This window comes from Aptenodytes patagonicus, chromosome 6 (assembly GCF_965638725.1).
Source record: "Aptenodytes patagonicus chromosome 6, bAptPat1.pri.cur, whole genome shotgun sequence".
NCBI classification, from domain to species: domain Eukaryota; kingdom Metazoa; phylum Chordata; class Aves; order Sphenisciformes; family Spheniscidae; genus Aptenodytes; species Aptenodytes patagonicus.
The window spans coordinates 43,243,693-43,263,618 of NC_134954.1; the positions used below are offsets into that span (position 1 = coordinate 43,243,693).

General features: G+C 38.3%; 1 protein-coding gene across 2 annotated transcripts in view; it reads right to left on the minus strand.

Moving 5' to 3' along the window:
- HECW2 (HECT, C2 and WW domain containing E3 ubiquitin protein ligase 2) overlaps positions 1-162 on the minus strand; it is a 175,675-nt gene extending 175,513 nt beyond the window's left edge. For both annotated transcript variants that reach the window (XM_076342260.1, XM_076342258.1), the window contains exon 1: positions 91-162. The gene's annotated coding sequence lies outside the window, so the exon portion shown is untranslated. The remainder of the gene's footprint in view (positions 1-90) is intronic.
- Between the last annotated feature and the right edge of the window lie 19,764 nt (positions 163-19,926).

Genomic DNA, 19,926 nt, shown 5'->3' on the forward strand with positions numbered 1-19,926 from the left:
CCCTCGGGCTCAGCCACGTCCCTCGCCCTCGCGGGCGGCTCGCCGCCGGCACCGGACGGCCCCGCGGCCGCTGCGGCGGCGCCCACTCACCTCGCAGAGGCGCGCACTGCGGCTCCGCGCCCCGCGGCGGGCTCCGGGGGAGGGCGGCTCCCGCGCCGCGCCGCTGCAGAACCGGGCGGCAGCCGGAGTCACCCCGTCCTTGCGGCAAGCGGCTCCCGCCGGTGCCGGCGGCGGCCCCTCCGCGCCCACGGCGGGGCGAGCGCCTCCCCGCGCAGGGGCGCCCGCGCCGCCCCCCGCCCCCGCGCCGCCTCAGCGGCAGGGCTGGGCCCCCCGCCCCTTCGCCGGCCTCCGCCTCCGCGCCGGCATCCTCCCCTCAATCAGCGACAGGCACGGCAGTACGGCGCTGGGGGCGGCCGGGCCGGGGCCGAGGCCGCAGCCCCGCGGGCCTGGGCGGCGCCGGGGGCGGGTAGCTCTCCGCGGGCAGCCGCTAACAAAGCCGCCCGCCGCAACCCCCGGCGAAAGCGGGAAGGGGGATGCGGCCGCCCCGCCGGCGGAGGGGGCTATGGGGATTGCGGGGATCCCGCCCGTCCCGCGCCAGGCCGCGGCTCGGCGGCCGCCCGGGCCCCGCCGCCCAGCGCGCTGCGGGGGATCCCGGTCCCCACCGAGATCCGCCCGGCGAGCCCCGGCCCGCGCACCCAAAATAGATAAATCCGGTCAGGCTGGTGAGAAGGCTTCCCCGTGCGGATCCGGGGGGAGATGGTCCTGCGGCTGCTACATTTTAATCGCTCTTTATGAGAAAGCGCCACTGAAATGGTGCTTTGAAATGCCACTTTCTTTTTTTAATTCACAGACAGTTATTAGCACCGACAGTTATCAGTGTCATCAACGTGAATATGAGCCAGCCTTTATCATTTTCTCAGTGCCAATTATCCTGTCTATTTGAAAGCAGTTAGGTGCAATTAGCTCTACATTTCCTACTTTTTCGGCAATTTTACTTGTGCTTTGTCCATCACAATGAATTCAGGAACGTTTTCATAGGAAAATGTGGTTACAAAAAATGTAAATGAAATGAAAACTTAAAATTCAGTAATTATCAGAGGACCAGTGATGTGAAACACTGCAGAATCACAGCCCAACAAAAACACGGTAATGCCAACGACAGAAAAAATGGACACATTAGACTTACTCTTCCAGATCCTGGTTATTATTACGAGACAACACCTCATGCTTTGTTTTCTGAGTCACATGAAGGCAAAATCTTCCTACAAGCAAGGAGCACATCAGTCCTAACTACTTTGTATCCTACATCTGTTTCCTAATTATATATATCTACCAATATATGAGTTTCTGTAGACACTGTTTCTTCAGAATAACCAGCTGGCAACTATATTAAATTAGTGTTTGTCAAAATACAAGGTAAAATTTTATAGCTTATAGCGTATTCTCAAAGTCCTGGGCTTGAAATCCTTCCTGTATTGAAGCCCATGGCACTTTTGTCTTGGGCTTCAATAGAAGGAGGGAATTTGCTGTTCAGCCCTTCTGTACGATACTAGGCAAGCTGTTCCAGATATGAGCGTATGTGGCTGTATTCCAAAGTAGGTCAAGCTATGAAAGTCATTAACACTCTTCCATCTATCTGAAGCTTTAAAACTTTGTTTCGGATCTTTTCTGTGAATTGCACATGTATTGGCACCTACCATGTAGTTTAAACATGCTTAGTGTGCAAATGATCGGGGTGCAACTGATTAGTCTTACACAAATTTTCCCTGACTGCTTATACAGAGAGTACTGCTCTGATGTATCATTGCAATAAATGTGGATTTACATTAAAGGCTCAGATTTGGATGATCATATATAGGTTAGTGCTGATTTGGGCATTCTTAGATACATCTCTCTCTTCAGCAGTACCTTGACTTGGCATTGGTAATATAATGCCTATTTTACTTTCTGAAACAAGATGAAAAGAGAAAAAAGGATGTGTAATGCCAAGAGTTTCATAACATTTATAATTATTTGTGCTTTGTTTTTGGTTATCATGACATTTGTATGACGATAAGATGAGAAACTGAGAAGATGAAAACCGTTAGCTAATGAATTATTCTCAGTGGATTTGCAAGCTGTAAAAGCCCTTTGACGGTGTGACACAAGTGCAGACTGTCTTTAAGTTAAGACTTCTCATCTGTCAAATTAAAAAACTACATAAATCATACACTGGATTTCCATGTTTCTCTCCTTCAAAATAGATTTTGAGAATGTTCTTGCACCCATGCTAGAAAAATCCCATTTCCACTGAGCAAAAATGTTAATTCATATGAATCTTTAAATCCCCTTGACTTCCCCCCAAACATAAATGGCAGCGATCACAACAATAGTAAAATATAAAGCATTTGTAGAAATTCAGCACTAATGCTTTCCGGTAATTATAAACCTGTTGATTTCTATGCTTATATTTCTGATATACTCACATTATATATGATGCTACATGCATAGTTCTTTATTAACAGTTCCTGTGTCTTTGGTATGATTTAGGATTCTTTTCTATTTTCCCCAGATGTGACTCTGGCTGTAACTGAGTAGAGTTGGGTGCACACTAGAAAATAAACACATTTCATAGAGGAATTGCTACTTCTGTCTCGATGGGTGCTTACACACCTACAGACACTATGCTAATAAGGAACAGGCTAACTTTTCAGAGCCATGCACTGAGGCAACGGGTAGTTAACCTTCAACAGACTCAAAAAATAGAGAAAACCAGCCTGCTTTTCTGGAGCAAACAGCTTTCTTTTCTCCTCTTTCCAACTCTATTGCTTCCCCCCCCCCCCCCCCCCCGCATCCATCTCATCTCTCCTTTGCCAAAAAGTTAATACGAAAGAAACCAGTGTGACAGAAACTCATACAAAATCAGCTTTGCCCAAGTGGGTATTCCTACTGTCTTTGCTAGGGCTCTAGTAACATTCTGTAACGGAGATGTGCAGTGCACAATGCGTGGCAGCACCTTTCCGGACTGAAAAATATCTTTTTAAAGTTAAGTTACAATGTACCTGAGGCAAAGCTATTATTGGGTGAAAATTGGAAAAATTATATTACTCTCACCTGGAGATTAGGACCTAAAAATAGCTGAAGTAGTACTAGAATACTAAAACTTCCAAAGAATGTTTGTGTTATGTTCTTGGAAAAGGTTTCATGGGAGAAAAAAACAGTTTTCAGTCATCCCCAGAAATTATTTAGTAAAAAAACTGCAAAATGCTATGAACTGTAAAAATATTTTACCATGAAAATAAATTAGACATCCAAAATTTCTAATTAATGCCCTTAAAGTTCTGTATATGATGAGAACCTATGACATACTGACATAAGGATGCACCCTCTATAAAAGGGATTTTCAGCTGCTCTAACTTAGGACATTGGTAACAATAAAAGAGGACATATTCTTAGTATAATTCATTAGACATTAATATTAAAAAGCAAATACATTTTGCTTGGCAGTATTACTTAATTCCCACATGAATACTTAAGAGACGAGTATAGAAAAAGCAAAATATAACTTTTCAGCAAACAGTAAATAAAGAAAATAAAGCAATATTCCAGTACTTCCCATCTCCTTTCTCTTCCTTTTGGTTATCATTTAGAGCAAACAAAGAAGGACTTGCGAATCATTACTGAAGGTCATCATCTAGCACCGTGTGATCAGCAGGAGAGTGTATGAACAACAATGCCCTTTGAGAGGGCATCCAATACAACAGCTGGAAGTCCTAAAAGACAAGAAATGCTGTTCTATATTATATGATGATTTCCCAGCAATTCAGTTCTCTGCACAACAACGGGCCAAGCTGAATACCCAAAATAAGAGTGACCATTAAAAAGCCAAATATAAAAAGGCTAAAAGGATCAACTGGAAGAACATTCACGTGGGATGGAAATGTAATGTTTCATAAGACTTCTGGGCAAATTACTGTGCAGCAGGTGAAAGTATTAATTGAAAGACTCACCCTAGGTGCCAAAATCTGCAGGACATATTCTCTGCCCTGTCCTGCCTCTTTTGTGCTGCCCAAAAGACTTAATGAGAGTGAGAACCATCTGCAGCTCCCCAGCTGGGGATTTTTGTGATAGAAAAGACTCCCTGAGTGACTGTGGAGCTGTCCACCCCATCGGAGGCCACATGCCCCTGCAATCTGAGCCGAGAGAGCAGAGGGCACAGTGAGGGAAAGCACGCCTGGGGTTTGCTGCTCCAGCCGCCTGCAGCTGGTCCATGGGCCCTCAGGAGCTGTTGCCATCTGGTACTATCTGGTGCCAGGGCAGGCATTTATCCAGCCAGAGAGTCAAGGGGCTTCACAGCAGCTCTCCACCCTTCTGGTGTACAGAGAAGAGACCCACTGCACCGGGCCATCTGGGCTAATCTGGTTAGAGCTCAAATCTGCAGACCCTAATCTGGCAAAACTCCCATGGATATCTCTGAGCGCTTACCTGAGTTGCCCTTCTGGTCTTGGGCCTAGAGGAACATTAATACATAAAGCAAATAAACACATGGCCAAGTTTTGATTTAGAAAAATTTAAACCATTAATAAGAAGTATATTAATTGCAAATATTAAAGCAATCTCCTACCAATAACGTTTTATGAAATTATGGAAATAGTTCTTGGGTACAGAAACTAAATCTGCTGCAGTTCCTAATGCTTCCAGATAGTTACTGAAATGTGCATAAAGACCACTGAATTGGGGTTAAAGTTATGATGATAAAAGCAATTGTCAGTTTCTGTTGGTACTTGCAGAGATTTAATTTTAGAACTGTACCCTTAGGCAAGTAATATAGGATTGGATCCATACACACTGCATCCAAAGTCATACTGAAATGTCACGGTAAAACACACTTTCACGATCTTGCTATTTGACTTATAAATGTGTCAGTCAAATCTGCAGAGAAAGCCTACAGTATATGTAGGCTGTATTGAGGTAGTATGTTACAGTATCAACGGGTCATGCTTTTGTAAAATCAGGAAGCTTCCATAACTGAAGAAAATGAACTCATTGTTCTTTTGGAATATTCTTGGTGAAGCAAGTAAAAGCAGTCTGTGGGGAAACAGTCCAACATCATGCTGAGAAGACAAATGATAGCAAGATTGTGAAGGTATCAAGACATTAGTGAGGCTGAAAAGAGGATGACAAATCTGTATTAGAACCCTGGAGAATTTAAAGATCTGTACTGACAGTACTGGAACAATTCCTGGTTTTCCCCAGTGAAGGGAGAACAGAAAAGGCTCAGGCAGGTGGCACAGAACTGCCACATCACTAATATCACTAGGATTCAAACCCCAGAGTATTTATCTGGTGCCTCTCTTCACGTTAGTTTACACCTCTCTAGACAGTAACAATGGTTATTTGAATCACACATTTGGTCAATAATTTGACCAAAATCCTCAAATGGTCTCTTTAGGAGTCTTACTGCTTCCCACAACAGCAACAATTACCATGTAGATGCATTTAGTAAGCAAATACAGCAGATATTAAGAGAGTGAGCTGTACTACCAATGAATTTTCTTTAAATGATTTGAAGAAAGCAGTAATTTCTTTGGCAACCAGGCAGCAGGTTACCCTAGTGACATTAATTCCTTCTGCATCCTACATAGGATTGAATGTAGAATTAGCAGAGCTAGAAAATGCCCCTGCAGCTGTGGCAGAAATAATATACTTCTCACTGTAAGTGGAAGCTTCTCTTCAGGAGACCCTTGTGCTTCACTGCTCTTTATTAAACAGGGTAACACAAATATACATTCACTAACAGGCTTGATCAGCAATGGAAACTCATCTTATCATGACCTGAGAGAGAACTGTCAAACACTTGAGCCACATTTATCCTGAACAGAACAAATAAACATTAATGCTAGAAAAATAAAGCCACTCTGAAAGCCTGAAGAATCAACGAAGAAGCTTTTTGCCTGTGCCTAATCCAGCTAAACCTTCTTAAAGTCCCATTCAAAATAGATGCTTGACATGATTTCCATCCACAATGGCCTTCTTACCCATTATATCCTCTTCCATTTATGAAAGGACTACATGTTTATATTTAAGAATCCACAGAGTCGTCTGAAGTGCAGATACTGAGACTGTTATTTTGGCTAAGATTTCAATTCAGAATGGTGAAAATTACTATGGCTTTACCTTCCACAACTCTTTTGCCAATTTCATAGAGAGAAGATTTTCTTTCAGTGGCTGAATAATATACAAATGATGGTGATCTTAAAGCCAGTGTTCAGTCAGTTTTCTGTGTGGAAGTGTCACCATAACCGTATCCAGTACCATTACAAAGATAACTGCAAAATCCTAACAGCCGTGAATATAATCTCACTCCCTGTTAAGGCTCAAAGCAAAAGGAAGAGCTTGTATTTTGATATTTTTACCTTATTCTTACTGCAAGGTATTATACAACTTCAATGTTAATTTTCACCTGGCATTTATTCCTTGGCATCACATGGAAAGACAGCAGTGGCAAACCATTAGTTCGTAACAACGGCAACATACATTCCATGAAAATATAAATCTAACTTATTCTATTTTTTTAATATAGTGTAAGCTATCTGACCACCCTGAAATGTTGCAGCCTATGCATTCCTAATATATATTCATTTAACAGTAGCCCACTGGGCAGCTCTACTGTGCGAGTCAACACTTTTGTCATAAATCAAACATTCAGAAAACAACCACAGGAGTAGCAAGAGGCCTGTAGGTGTACCTCTCTCTTAGAAAGTTTACAAAAAATACAATATAAATAACTTTTTTTAACATGTTCCTCTGCCTTATAATAGGTTTTACAAAACTCAAAATTCTTTCTCAGATTTCCAACATCTGTTGTATGTATTACAAAAAAATAAAGCAAACAAAAAAATAATTTTTTGAGGCTTATAGATTCTGAATACCCAGAGCTGGTGATGTGGTGGTGTAGCAACCAGTATGACCAAGAACGTGGACCTCAGCTGAACAACACATAAAAATAAGGGCTCCAAACTAAAACCGCAGTGAGGCATATTAACATGCCACAAAGTGCTTGTGCATTAAGCATGCACTTAAATTCAAAAACAAATTTAACTGCTTAACTGAAGAGGGACAAATTTAAACATGCACTTCGAGTTAAGCCAAACATCAACAGGCAAAAACATCACATGTATCTGTGAAAAACAATCCCATTCAAAGTTTAAAAACTGCTCAGGAGAAGAGCGCAATGACACATACAGAAGAAAAGATAGTAGCAAAGAACATTAGAGGAAGCAGCAATATTAGAAATCTTCACACTGACAAAAAACAACAAACAAATATTTGGGTTTACAGAGTAAATAAAAATACAGTACAGAGTGTAGGAAATAATGAGGCCCAAATAAGAACTCCAGAGTGATCAACAGTACAGCTAACTGCTGAGCCTTGTACCCAAATCACTATCTGCCTGTGCTACCTGTGGAAAAGAAGAGTGGTGGTGTATACTGCTGAATATGCAGTAACTCGTGTTCATGTAATCCGCGTACTGGAGACTAAACCTGAGGCCTTGTAGGTGCTTTGGAAGAGCAGAGCCAAGAAGAACAGGAATTCTTGAGACAAAAATTAAAAACTCAAAGATAAGCAAAAATAATTAGAGTAAGACCAGCCCAGAGTATGGCTGCACAAACTCTCTAAAAACTGAAGAACAGAGAAAATAAATCTCTGCAAGTATTTACAGTTTTAAATATTCTGATACACAGATGACACATTGCAAGGATATCTGGAGTGCAGTTTGAATAGATCAAAGTCACTCTTATCCTGGCATATTTGGATCAGAAATACCTGTCAGGTTTCAGCTAAGCTCACATCACTATATTAGGCAAACATTTAAATCCCATGCAAGATTTTGGGCTGGTATGTGATTTCAGAGCAGGAATCCAAACTACCGCATTGCAATTATTCCAGGAGTACCGAGACCACATACAAGCGTTTCGCTCACTGACGAATGTGGTTTTGTTTTTATAGCAACATTACTAAGTTGAGGTAGGCAGCATGCTGTTCTACATTTGTGGCCCTGCCTACTTTGCTTTATACAAAACCTAAAACGTCGTCTGTCTTCTTTATTCTACAGTAGAATTCGCAGGGTGTATCATTCTCGCCACATCAACACCCCTCTGTTGTTTTTGGTTGATAGGTGCAAGCCTTAGTTTTGTGTTTTGCTACAACAGTTGATTTACAAGGCAACTTTAGAGACTTCACTCACACTCCATTTATCCAAACTTTGTTTGTAATAAGTCCCACTTTCTAATGTCTGAAGCAAAGTACCGAACCGTGTATTATGAAACTTGGATTTACACATTGACAGGCTGAAAGTACAGACATAACAACACAGCCCGTGTACTACACAATAACAGGTACCTAGATTTCCATAGTGAGGTTTTTGCCTGATGATGGACTGATGGCATCACGCGCTTGCAACCTGTAGGAGCTATTCTCCATTGCCTAGTATCTTGTATGAAATGCTACCTCCCATTTTTTAGTGAAGTCTGAATGTGTTGTACAGATCGTAACTATAGATTTTTAAAGCAAGACTGCATAGAGCGCTATCATTAGTCTACAAAGAATAATCCTGCAATGACAGAGTGCAGTCTACACATGCAAAAATTTATCTCACCCTAAGGACTCTAGTTCAGGGAACAAAGATGCCATTACTTGACAACAGATACTGGAGACTTTTGATCATGTGAGTTAGGCTATGTAAGTGATCTGGTTATTATGTGACCAGGTTACTGCAAGGTGAGTATTCTGCAAGGTGAGTATTTGTACCTGGATTTTACCAGTGAATAGAAAAAGGACTTAAATTCTGAAAAGTCTGTTCTAATCAGATTTGCATATCACACTTAATTCTAAGATAATGCATCTTATTAAACAGGAGTGGAATTAATTTCCTAGTGAAAAGCTGAATGCAGCAGGAAAAAAAAGGAAATAAATGTTACTTAGTTTAGCCTTGATGGCTAATTCATGGTACTCTCCTACACTATTATCAAAGGTGTCTGCATAACTTCAGTAAAGTGCTATAATATGTTATTGCAGAAAACATAATCTCCACACAATATTCCTATGAATAATGAATGCTATTTAGGCATCAAGCTACCGCTTTCACATGAAGTTGTAACATTACTTCCACAAAGGCAGGTATGACATTCTGAGAAAAACAAAATATTCCAGGTAATATAACTATTTAAAAACCATTATGATTACAACTTGGTATATTTTGAAGAATATAATTAGTGTATATTTGTTAAACCTCTTAATTTGCCTCAAATTACACATGATTTGGAGAAGCTTGCTTGAAGCTAGTATTTATTTCAGGTATTAGGTCTATTTTTTTCTGAGAAGTGCTAGGTTGACACATGAACAGAAAGTGGCAGGAAAAGAAATACTGTTTCTCCCACAGCAAGCACACTAATGTAAAGCTTAAAAACGAAGCAGCAACAGCACATTTTTGCTTAGACCTTTGAACTGCACCATATGGTTGATGCTCAATTAAGCAAAGATTTATCAGTCCCTGATTGGAATGTGTCCAGGACTCGTTATTTTCTCCAATCTTTGAACCAGAGGACTAGAACTGAACATATAATTTTCTGGACTCACACAAGATACCATACACTTTCAAATCTTGGAATGAAATGAGGAAAATTTAATGTATATATTCTTGGGTATGCATTTCTAGATTTTAGAATTAAAATATACCAGTGCTATAAAAGCTACAAAAAGGCAGTTTCATGTTACAGCTTTAGCCAAGTTAATATCTCACCACCATCAAAAAGGTGAGGTCCAAATCTCTACCAATTCACCTCAAGCAGTCCCATCACTTATTTTACATCTGCTTTAGCAACCACCAAATTGCACGGCAAAGAATATTCTATTCACTGAAATAACAGACTACCAACCCAGTAAAAGTGTGTATTTCAGTGCTGAGTTAGCATATTGAATGGGTTCACCATGCAACCCAAGTGGCACAAGATCTGGTATGACAGAGAGGTGATCCCACGATTGGGAAGAGACAGCAAGGGAGAAGGGAATGAGACAACTTCTGTTTGAAAGCACAGTGCTGTTATTTGGCTTCTAATCTAAACATTAACTCTTTTCTACTCCCTGGACAGGTTGCTTCTCCTTTTAGCTGTATGCTTTGTAAGTTCATTTACATCACACCCAAGTACAGCACTAAATTCATGAACAACAGACAAGTCCATGATTTCAAGTCTAGAAGTGCTGAGTGGAATAAGAAATAAGAACTTCAGAATGAATCCAGTAGGAATTTTATCCAAGTGAGTATTGGAGAGGATATCAGGATCTGGAACACAAAATGTTGTGACTGCATAGGAGAAGATGTAACTTTTTCATTCAAGATTGTATATTTCATTTATTTGATAATGGACTCAAACAGATACAGTATTAGACTGAAGTAGGTCATGAATTTTTTCCCATCAGATTACTTGAGGCAATAGAAATGTAACAAGAAAGTTATTTACAGTGAAAATCCTAAACCAAAATTTGGCAATAATGAAGTCAGTCAAACATAAAGCTTTTATGTTAAATTGGAAAAGCTTAATTTTAAATTCCATGTAAGACACTATGGTTAAATTCTGCTTTTATAGACAGATGGTAGGGTTTTTTCTTTGCTTGTTTATTATAAACATACTGGAGTGCACCTATTCAGTTCACTGAAAAAACCCAAAAACATAATTTGCAATATTTTAATCCATGAGGCTTAATTCCTTTTCAATCGCCATTTGAATGTAGCAACAGATTTCACTGTCACTATTGCTACAAAGGGATTAAACTTTCCCGGTTCATTTTGCATACTGGGAAAAAAATGTAATTGAAGAGTTCAATCGGTTTTGTTTGAAGGTTTTTGTTTATTTGCTTTTCCTTTTCATAAGTGTCACCTCATCACTGCAATTCATATTTTCATAAATGTTGGAATATAGCTGCTTCTACTATAATAAAAACATAAAACATTTCTGTAGTCCTGTTATTCCATGTCACCAGTTTACTGAAACCTCATGGAATAGTAAATAACTTCTAACATAGCAAGTGTAATGTGGGAATGGAGAATACTACTTAAAACCAACTTCAACTGTATATTTACTAGCAGCACTATACAAAAAAGTATGTTTACAGCATTTAGGTGTTCACATAGTTTACAGAATAATACTGGTGCATTGTAAATGATGGCTATTCTACTTCCATGACCTTTCCCAATGTGCTCCATTAAACTCTGATCAGGGAAGATGCTATTTCTTGATTTGACAGATTAATGCAAACTTTATTACCTTAACAGAGGGGCTCAACAAAAACCTGACTGCTGCTCTGGCATTAAGTGTTTTCACCATTATTATTTTACACATACAGTATAGTTCAATAAAGAAGCTTCACTTTACTTTGGCAAAACATAGCCTTTCTACACTGATAAGACACTGTAGGAAACTGCTAGACACATTCTTAGCTAGGTGTATATCAAGGGACAAACGGAGATATTAAGTGATTTAGCTGGAGTTATTCACAAAAGAGCACCTTAGCTGGAACCCAAGAATTCTGGTATCAGATTCTCAACTAGCATACATTGATATGAAATATCTGACATTATATGAGCACTTGGCCACCAAGTTCTAGTTTTCCATTCTACAGCACAAAGCTACATTCTTTCTACAGTCTGTTTGGACTGTGTATGTTCAGAGCTTTCCTAATTTTTTTCAAATTTATTGGAAAGGATGGGAAGGAATAGAGAGAGGTCATCCAGTATACTGCTTCCAATCCTTTTTTAAAATCTGAGGACCAGATGGTACTTCGGGAAAAAAATTCTATGGAAAATGTTGTATTCTTTTTTTGGTGGGAAGGCATGTGATAAATATTTAGCATTTAGGCAAAAGAAGTTGTACTAAATTAAAATGTTACCATATGTACCATCTTCATTTAAAATATTAATTAGAAAAATCATAATAATATGACCTAATTCCTGACTTTGCTTGTCAAAAGTCAATGACACATAGCTGTTAACTCACACAAAAATGTATTTGTATGAGGTTTTATTTTGCTTTTTGTAACTGCAACTATTTACACACGATGAGGCCATTATCTCTTGTTTAGGATACCACCAGGGTCTGTGGACCAGGGATTTACTCATATAGGTCTAGTCCGTCCTTCTGCCCTAAGGTAGAATGAATTATGACTGAACCGTTTCTGAGATACTTTACACAGAACACCAGAACAAATGATCAGAACACTGTCTTTGGCCACAAATTTTATAAAGAGTAGTGATTACCTTGAAAATGCATAGTGAGATTATAGCTTATTATACACTTTCGGTGTACATAGTTATGAATTCTGATTACAAAATATAATGGACAAATATCTGTCCTATTAAACTCAGCTAGTAAGTGCTACTTCAGTAAAAGCCAACATTTCATCCAGCCTTACTTTCTATGATTCAGTAATTTTGACCATACAGGTAAGAATCTGTGCTCATTGCATCCTGCAGCCTATCAGTTACTGAAAGATATTCCAACTCTGTAATATTTTTTTAAATGGTCTGACATTGCCCTGTTGAATGCAATTGTGCATTCTTTCCATAATCACATGAATCTTTGTAAATGGCAGGAAAAGTCACTTACAAAGTCTCCAGTGCTAGAGTACTTATCTGTGTTTTTAAAAAAAATCAGGAGAAAACCATCAAATTCTGAATGGTGTGAGCAGGCTGTCAAAGATCAATGTTAGCAGAAGAATTTTAATGTTCTCTTTAAATACATAGTATTTATTAACCAATACTTTTTTTGAGCAGGAACCAGGATGTTGTCTGCAGTTTGACATAGAGAGTTAAGAACATAAAATCTGTCAGCATTTAAGGAAACAAGGTCTCAAGGGAGAAATAGTGTTTTATAAAGTAGTATTTAGGGCAATTGCATTTTAACAGAATTAAATACTACACCATTGGAAATACAGAAAACCCTACATTGTTTGTAAATGCAGTTAAGCCTTTTAATTAGACTATCACGTTTTCATAAGTACATCAACAAAAATGACAGCCAGTAGAGAAAGAGAAAAATAACACAATTAATATTAGAATATTGCTTAGGTAGATTAACTAACTTCAGGACATTCAAAACAGTAAGTAGAGTGATATATTTTGCTGAATGTATTAAGTTGCAAATATAAATTAAACTCTGCTACTCAAGATAACTAAACATGTTAGCTGCATTAAAATCTGTTACTGATGAAAGTTGTTTTAAGAGGTAACAGACCAGATTCTCTGGTGTGGAACTGGTATTTTGCACTGCACTGCAGTGTACTCCATTAGACCCACAAGGATCCCAGCGTAAAATGGATGCTAACAGTGTAGGTTATGCCCCTCTCCTTTTTCCCTGCTGCTGGCATAAATCCAGGCTCAAATCCCCCAGTCCTGTGGTTCAGTCCCCACAGCACCACCCTAACTTTCAAGCAGGTAAACGACACTTTCCCTCCTACTGATGAATGAATTCTGTACAAAGTGGACACAAGAATTTGAAGTGAAAAAAGGCAAGCTATATTCTCCTTTTGTGCATGCATCTGGTTTACAGCATGTGTCTGTCTACAACTCCCAGGATTTGGGTCACGCTCACCAAAGCTATGCAGCAGTCTCTGGTTATTCACACAAAAATAGCACAGCACTTCAAAGAATGCACAATGCAGGTTTCGTATATAATAAGGCAAAATCCCTCCCAAAAATATATGCTGACTTTTGATTATATTCGAAAAGAAAATGTTCCTTGTAAAGACTGCATAAACAATTCCTGAACTCAAATATAAAATGTTAACTAAAAAGTAATGTATCCTGTGTGATGCCTTTGTTTTCTATGCATGTCTGGTTTAAATTTGAGGCTAGTTATCTTACTATCTGATGGGGTTCTCCTGCTTTGTTTTTTACTTGTTCTGAAGGAGAAGTCATTCTTCCAGTAACAAATTGAAAACACAACAGTCATTTACCTCTTCTATCATGTCAGTGTCTTACCCTTAGAGACTTTTGCACTTCAAAAATAGGCCAGCAGATACGTTAAGCTTCTGTGTCACTGGCATTAAGGCAAGAGGCAAACCCTTACTCAGAATTTAATTCTATTTTATAAAAAGCACTTAAATGGGATTTACCGTTGTCAATTTTTGAATTTAAAAATAGGAAAAAATATTACTAAGAGCATTGCTATTGATTTAACAACTGAAACTTGTGGTATTACATATTGGGATTGGAGATTTTCAGCCAGGTAGACAGAACATAATAGGAAGTCATAATATGGAAAACAAGCTATTATAAATCTTTTTGCATTCTTACAATGTTTTTCTTAGATTAAAAATCAACATTTCCACTGCCAGCTCCTAAAGTATGAGAAAAGACAGAACTCTGCAAAGAACTGAATTTTTCTTTCATTTTCACAGAATTTATGCAATTGTTTCATGCTTTGTTGAATTACGCAGATGTAAATAAGGAATGTTGCTGTTTGTAGGAGTACTACTGACAATCTGTTTAAAATTGATTCAAACACCTAGCAGAATTCACTGTACTCTGCTTACACAAAATACTGCTTCTCAGCAGGAGTGTGGGTCACTGTTCTATAACCTAAGCGTACCAAATGTTCTGGTATGATTTCATTTGATTTCAGTGAAAGAGGTGCAAAGAGTGACAATTGAAATAATGACAAACATTTCTGTCATTGCAGAACTATCATGTTTGACTGTTCTAAATGTCATTTAGACTTGTCATGTATCTTTAAATCTGTTGAAATTTATGCATTACCTTGTCATGTACAATGACACTTCGATTACACTTGAATTCTGTATTCTTTTAGTTCAGTGCCTGAAAAGGGGGTATTTGTCTCTGAAAGGTAAAAAGGAAAGAATGTCTAGTGCCACATTAGGTTTTTTTAAACCGCTGAAGATACGGAGCTGGTGTGATAAGCTGATATGAACTAATTAAGCTAGAAGCCGATTCTGCTCCCATATCCCAGAGTGAAACAGGAATGATATCAAAGAGTAGTCATTATTTCTTGTCATTCTAATTTCTTAGTACTGTACACAGAAGTTAAAAATGATAAATCATTGCACTTTGGCTAATAACTACTTGCTGAAGTAAACCTGAGTGCCATAAAAACATTATTTAAAGCAATGGGACTTTTACTTACTCCTAAAGGAGCAGACGCCATCTCATATTTTGCAGACTTCTCAGAGAAGAGTTGGACAGCAAATCAACACATTTTCCAGATATTGATTGTCCCTTGGTCTACTGCTCTATAGCCTGTTTCCTGATTTCCAAAAGTGAGAGTTCTGATTCAGAATCAATATAACACTTAAATTGCCATATTATTGGACCCTTCTTCAAGTGAATTAATAGAAAACAGATAAAATGCCAATTCTTTTACAAGTGTTCCACACTTCTTGTATATGCATTTACACACCATAAATATTATCTATTGGAATATTCATTAAGAAGAAGTTTGGGGAGAATGTTATTTATTCTGTCCACAAAGTTGCGCAGAAAAGACTGACAAACAGTTTTGCATCCTCTCCTTTCTAGAGAATATTATGAACCTTCACAGCCAGAACATCGTAGTTGATGTATATAGCACGTTCATTTTTTAATTACTGAAATTGTAAGATATTGAAAGGAAAACCAAAGCAAGAGAAACATGAGTCTTATTTTTGCAACATTTTAACTAGAGACTTCTTGTGTGCCTACAAAGTAAAGACAGAATACAGCTGCAGAACTTGTATTTATATTTCAAATGTCTCTGACTGTTCTGGACTACAGGTACTGGGGTTTACTGTAAAGATAAACTACATGTGAGAATCAATCACATCTATATTTATACACATCCAAAGTTCAGGACTTTTTTTGTTTAAAGCTTTTAGTCTGGGCTCAACAGCACACAAAAAAAACGGTATTCTAGGAGAAAGCAATAGGATGGAAAAGTACCTAGTAACTCTGTGTATCCTATAAAAAGTGGGAAGACTTAGTTAAATAACAACTTAGGTACAAATTTATTACTATATTTTCTGCATATATGTATATACACATACATATGCAGACAGAATCATCTCCTTACATGTTTCTTATTAAAGACATTAGTCTTCATACAAAATCTGATGCTTTTAGTTTATTTGGTCCTGGTGTCTATGTCCTTGAACTCATAATTCTCAGTGTGACATCATCATCAGTCATTCTAAAGATGCTAATGGTATTACAGACTACCTCAGACAGGAAAACAAACAGAAGAAATTTAAATTAATCATACCAATCTGAATTCTGTTTTCATAAAACTGATCTTAATAACAAGAAAATGATTCAAGGAAGAGGAATGAAACACTGGTAATCACCTAACGTTTATTTTCCTCATGATACATGCAAATCATCTCTTGGACATCGCAAATGGAATTTGGTTGCTTACAGAAGGGTGTCTAGTGCCACTTTAGACAACCTCAACTATCCCAGCTGGCTTCCCTTGGCCCTTGGCTTGGGACCCCCTTACATTTTGCATGACATCTGTTAGCCCTGTGAGAATATCTTCAGTGGCCTGCAATATCTAAACTGGCACTAGACTTCTTTGTTTAGGCACCTGAAACCCTAATCCCTTTTGCACTGGTCTGCACCATATGAAATAAATCAGAGTATTAATTTTACACTGCTGTAAAAATGACAAGGTAAGTAGGAAACTGAAAAACAAAAATGGTCTTCTGCTGATTAATATTTTAATAAAATAGCATCTTCAATGAAACATTAACTTTATGTTCACTGGTTTATGTAAACATTCTTATACCATACTTGCAAAAAAGATTAATTTCTGTCAGCAGTACTGATTAAACACTTGAGAGTTGGATATCTAAGGATTCTGCTATTGTCTACCTGCATTGCTGACTACTACCCCTCCTTGTCTGAGATAAAGCTGTCAAACTACAAAAAAGGGGAGGAGGGGAAAAGGACAGCAGGTCAGAGGCAAGTAAGCATTGAGAGATAAAAACAGAACATTATTCTTTATCTGGTATACAAAATAAGGATTATCAATACCAGCAGCATAAGGAGGAAAAAATATGTTATATAGAATACTTATAATGCTATATTATTATGAAATATATCTAATAACGTACTTACTGTAAGACTCTATAGCAGCTAATAACGCTAAGCTAGGGATGATCTTTTCATGATACTCTACTCAAAAGCTGGTCTCCAGCTTTCCTAAAGATCTGATGAGTTGCTACAAAGAACAGATGGATGCAAACAGGCTGGGCAGCACAAAGTACAGAGTTATTACCAGTAAACCATCACACTGGTAGAAATATACTGATAACCTGAATTCTCACCAAGTTTTGCAGACGTAACAGTGTAGGAGAGTTTTAAGGATGGATCAAAGAACAGTGCTGTCGTGGTTTAACCTTAGTTGGCAACTGAGCACCACACAGCTGCTCGCTCACTCCCCCCCCTACAGTGGGATGGGGGAGAGAATCAGAAGAGTAAAAGTGAGAAAACTTGTGGGTTGAGATAAAAACAGTTTAATAATCGAAATAAAATAAAATAAAAATACTACTACTAATAATAATAGTAATAATAATAAGAATATACAAAGCAAGCAATGCACAATGCAATTGCTCACCATCCACCAACCAATGCCCAGCCAGTCCCCGAGCAGCGGCCCCCCCGGCCAGCTTTCCCCAGTTTATATACTGGGCATGACATCACATGGTATGGAATATCCTTTTGGCCAGTTTGGGTCAGCTGTCCTGGCTGTGCCCCCTCCCAGCTTCTTGTGCACCTCCAGCCTTCTCAGTCGGTAGAGCATGGGAAGCTGAAAAGTCCTTGACTAGTGTAAGCACTACTTAGCAACAACTAAAACATCGGTGTGTTATCAACATTATTCTCCTACTAAATCCAAAACACAGCACTATACCAGTTATTAGGAAGAAAATTAACTCTATCGCAGCCAAAACCAGGACAAGTGCTTTCAGCCTATTTATGTTGATACCCTTCTAAGTGTGCAGGCAATGAGAGTAAAAAAAACCCCGCAGATGTGCTTGTTTGAGAATTAAATTAAAGCATGTTGGAGTCTGGCAGCGTGGGCCAAGCAAACTCAGGAGCTGGTACCTCATTAATGATAAAACATACCAGGCAGGATGAAGTAAAATCAAGGGTTCTGAAGAGGAAACTTTCAGCTAACAATTTCTACAGCTTGTATCTGATGCAATAGAAAAGGGCAATTTAGAAGAAGGGGACAAACTAGTCTAAGCAACACTCAAGGAAAGCAGACTTACAGCAGTGATAGAACAGAGTTGAGGCTCTTACTCCTACAAAGTACCTTCCTTGGCAGAATGCTAACGTGGACGCACAAACTGATCCAATTGAGCAGATTTGATTTATCCCACCTCTCAATTCAAACTTGCAAGTTCCACCTACTGCTGCAGCATTCTCTCATCCCATGCAAGGAACTCAAAATAGAGATCTTTGTACTAGTGTTTGCTCTCTGATTTACCTTCGTACCAAGGTGTTCTGCATAAGTAAGTAACTGAGTGAGATGAAAAGAATTCTAAAGACAAGCACTGCAGAAGTGCTGGCAGCTCAGACTCCACCTTGAACAAAGACTTCAGTCCTACCGCAAAACAGTAGAAGGAATTCAAGAAAGATCAACAAAACTATGAAGAAGGAAAGTATTTTACATATGCTGGAATAAAACCTTATTAACTAATGACAGTTGTAGCGCATAATTATCTACAAATACATGGGAAATCTAAGAAGAAATGAAAAGAAATTATCAGAATATTAAAAAGGCTGTAACTAAAAGAAATGTCATTACAGGAAAGGAAAACGTAACAGCACCTTTAAGCAGTGAGCTCTATTGGAATATGGAAAAACTTCCCAGGGAAAGCTCCATTCCCTGAAAAATTTGAAACCAGACTGAAATGCTGATTTGAGATAATATACAAAAATAAACTGCAGCCATAAAACTGCTGAAATAATAAAAACATTATATGAATTATCTGATTTTTTAATATATATAATTTACATGAAAGTTTTACTGAGATATGTGAGCTGCTGTACACGTCACACAAAGCACAGGTGTTTTGGTAAGAAACAAAAGTACACCTGTGTTCTTAACCACAAACCAAAACGTTCTTCTCCCATTTTAGCTTGGAACTTTGTGCAGCAATGATGATTCCACCAGGCATATATGTAGGTGGCAAACTATGGAGGAAATGATACTGATTTGAAGAAAAAATTAGGTGGTCTGTCATCATAATGCACTTGCCTGCCCCATCTCCTATTGCCATATAAACGATATTAAAAATAAAAGAAAATACCATTTTCAGGTTATTTTGAAGATGCCTGTGAAACTGTTGGGCAGGGTATTTGGAGCAGAAAAGGACATAAAATTGTTTAACTTCAGCTTTCAACACTCAGTTCTTTGATCACAGTCGTCTTCTTAAAAGTTTCCCATGGAAAACGCTACACACAGTTTGATGTATACGTTTTACTCCTACATTTTTTATATGAAGTTACTTTTATTGAACTATACACCAACTTCTGAAAGTAAAATAAAGTACGTGAATAATAAGCTCAGATCAATCAGTTCTTTTAATGCGAACTAAATTAAGAATAGCGTTTGATGTTTGTTTCAAAATTTATACAGTGCCTTCAGAATTAACTATCTTTCTGTCAAATATTGTTACCCTACCTCAGCTCATGAAAGGATCTCTGAAATATAGTTTCCATTTGACCTACATATCAGTTGCTCTTTTATGTTCTCACTTCCTATACATACTACTCTACTGCATAAACTAGGCATCCCTACATTGCCATTGTTTCAATATCCTCTGATTAAAGAACAGCCTAAGTACACCACCAGTAGTTATCGAGAAACTATACAATAAAAACAATGTTACTTTTAA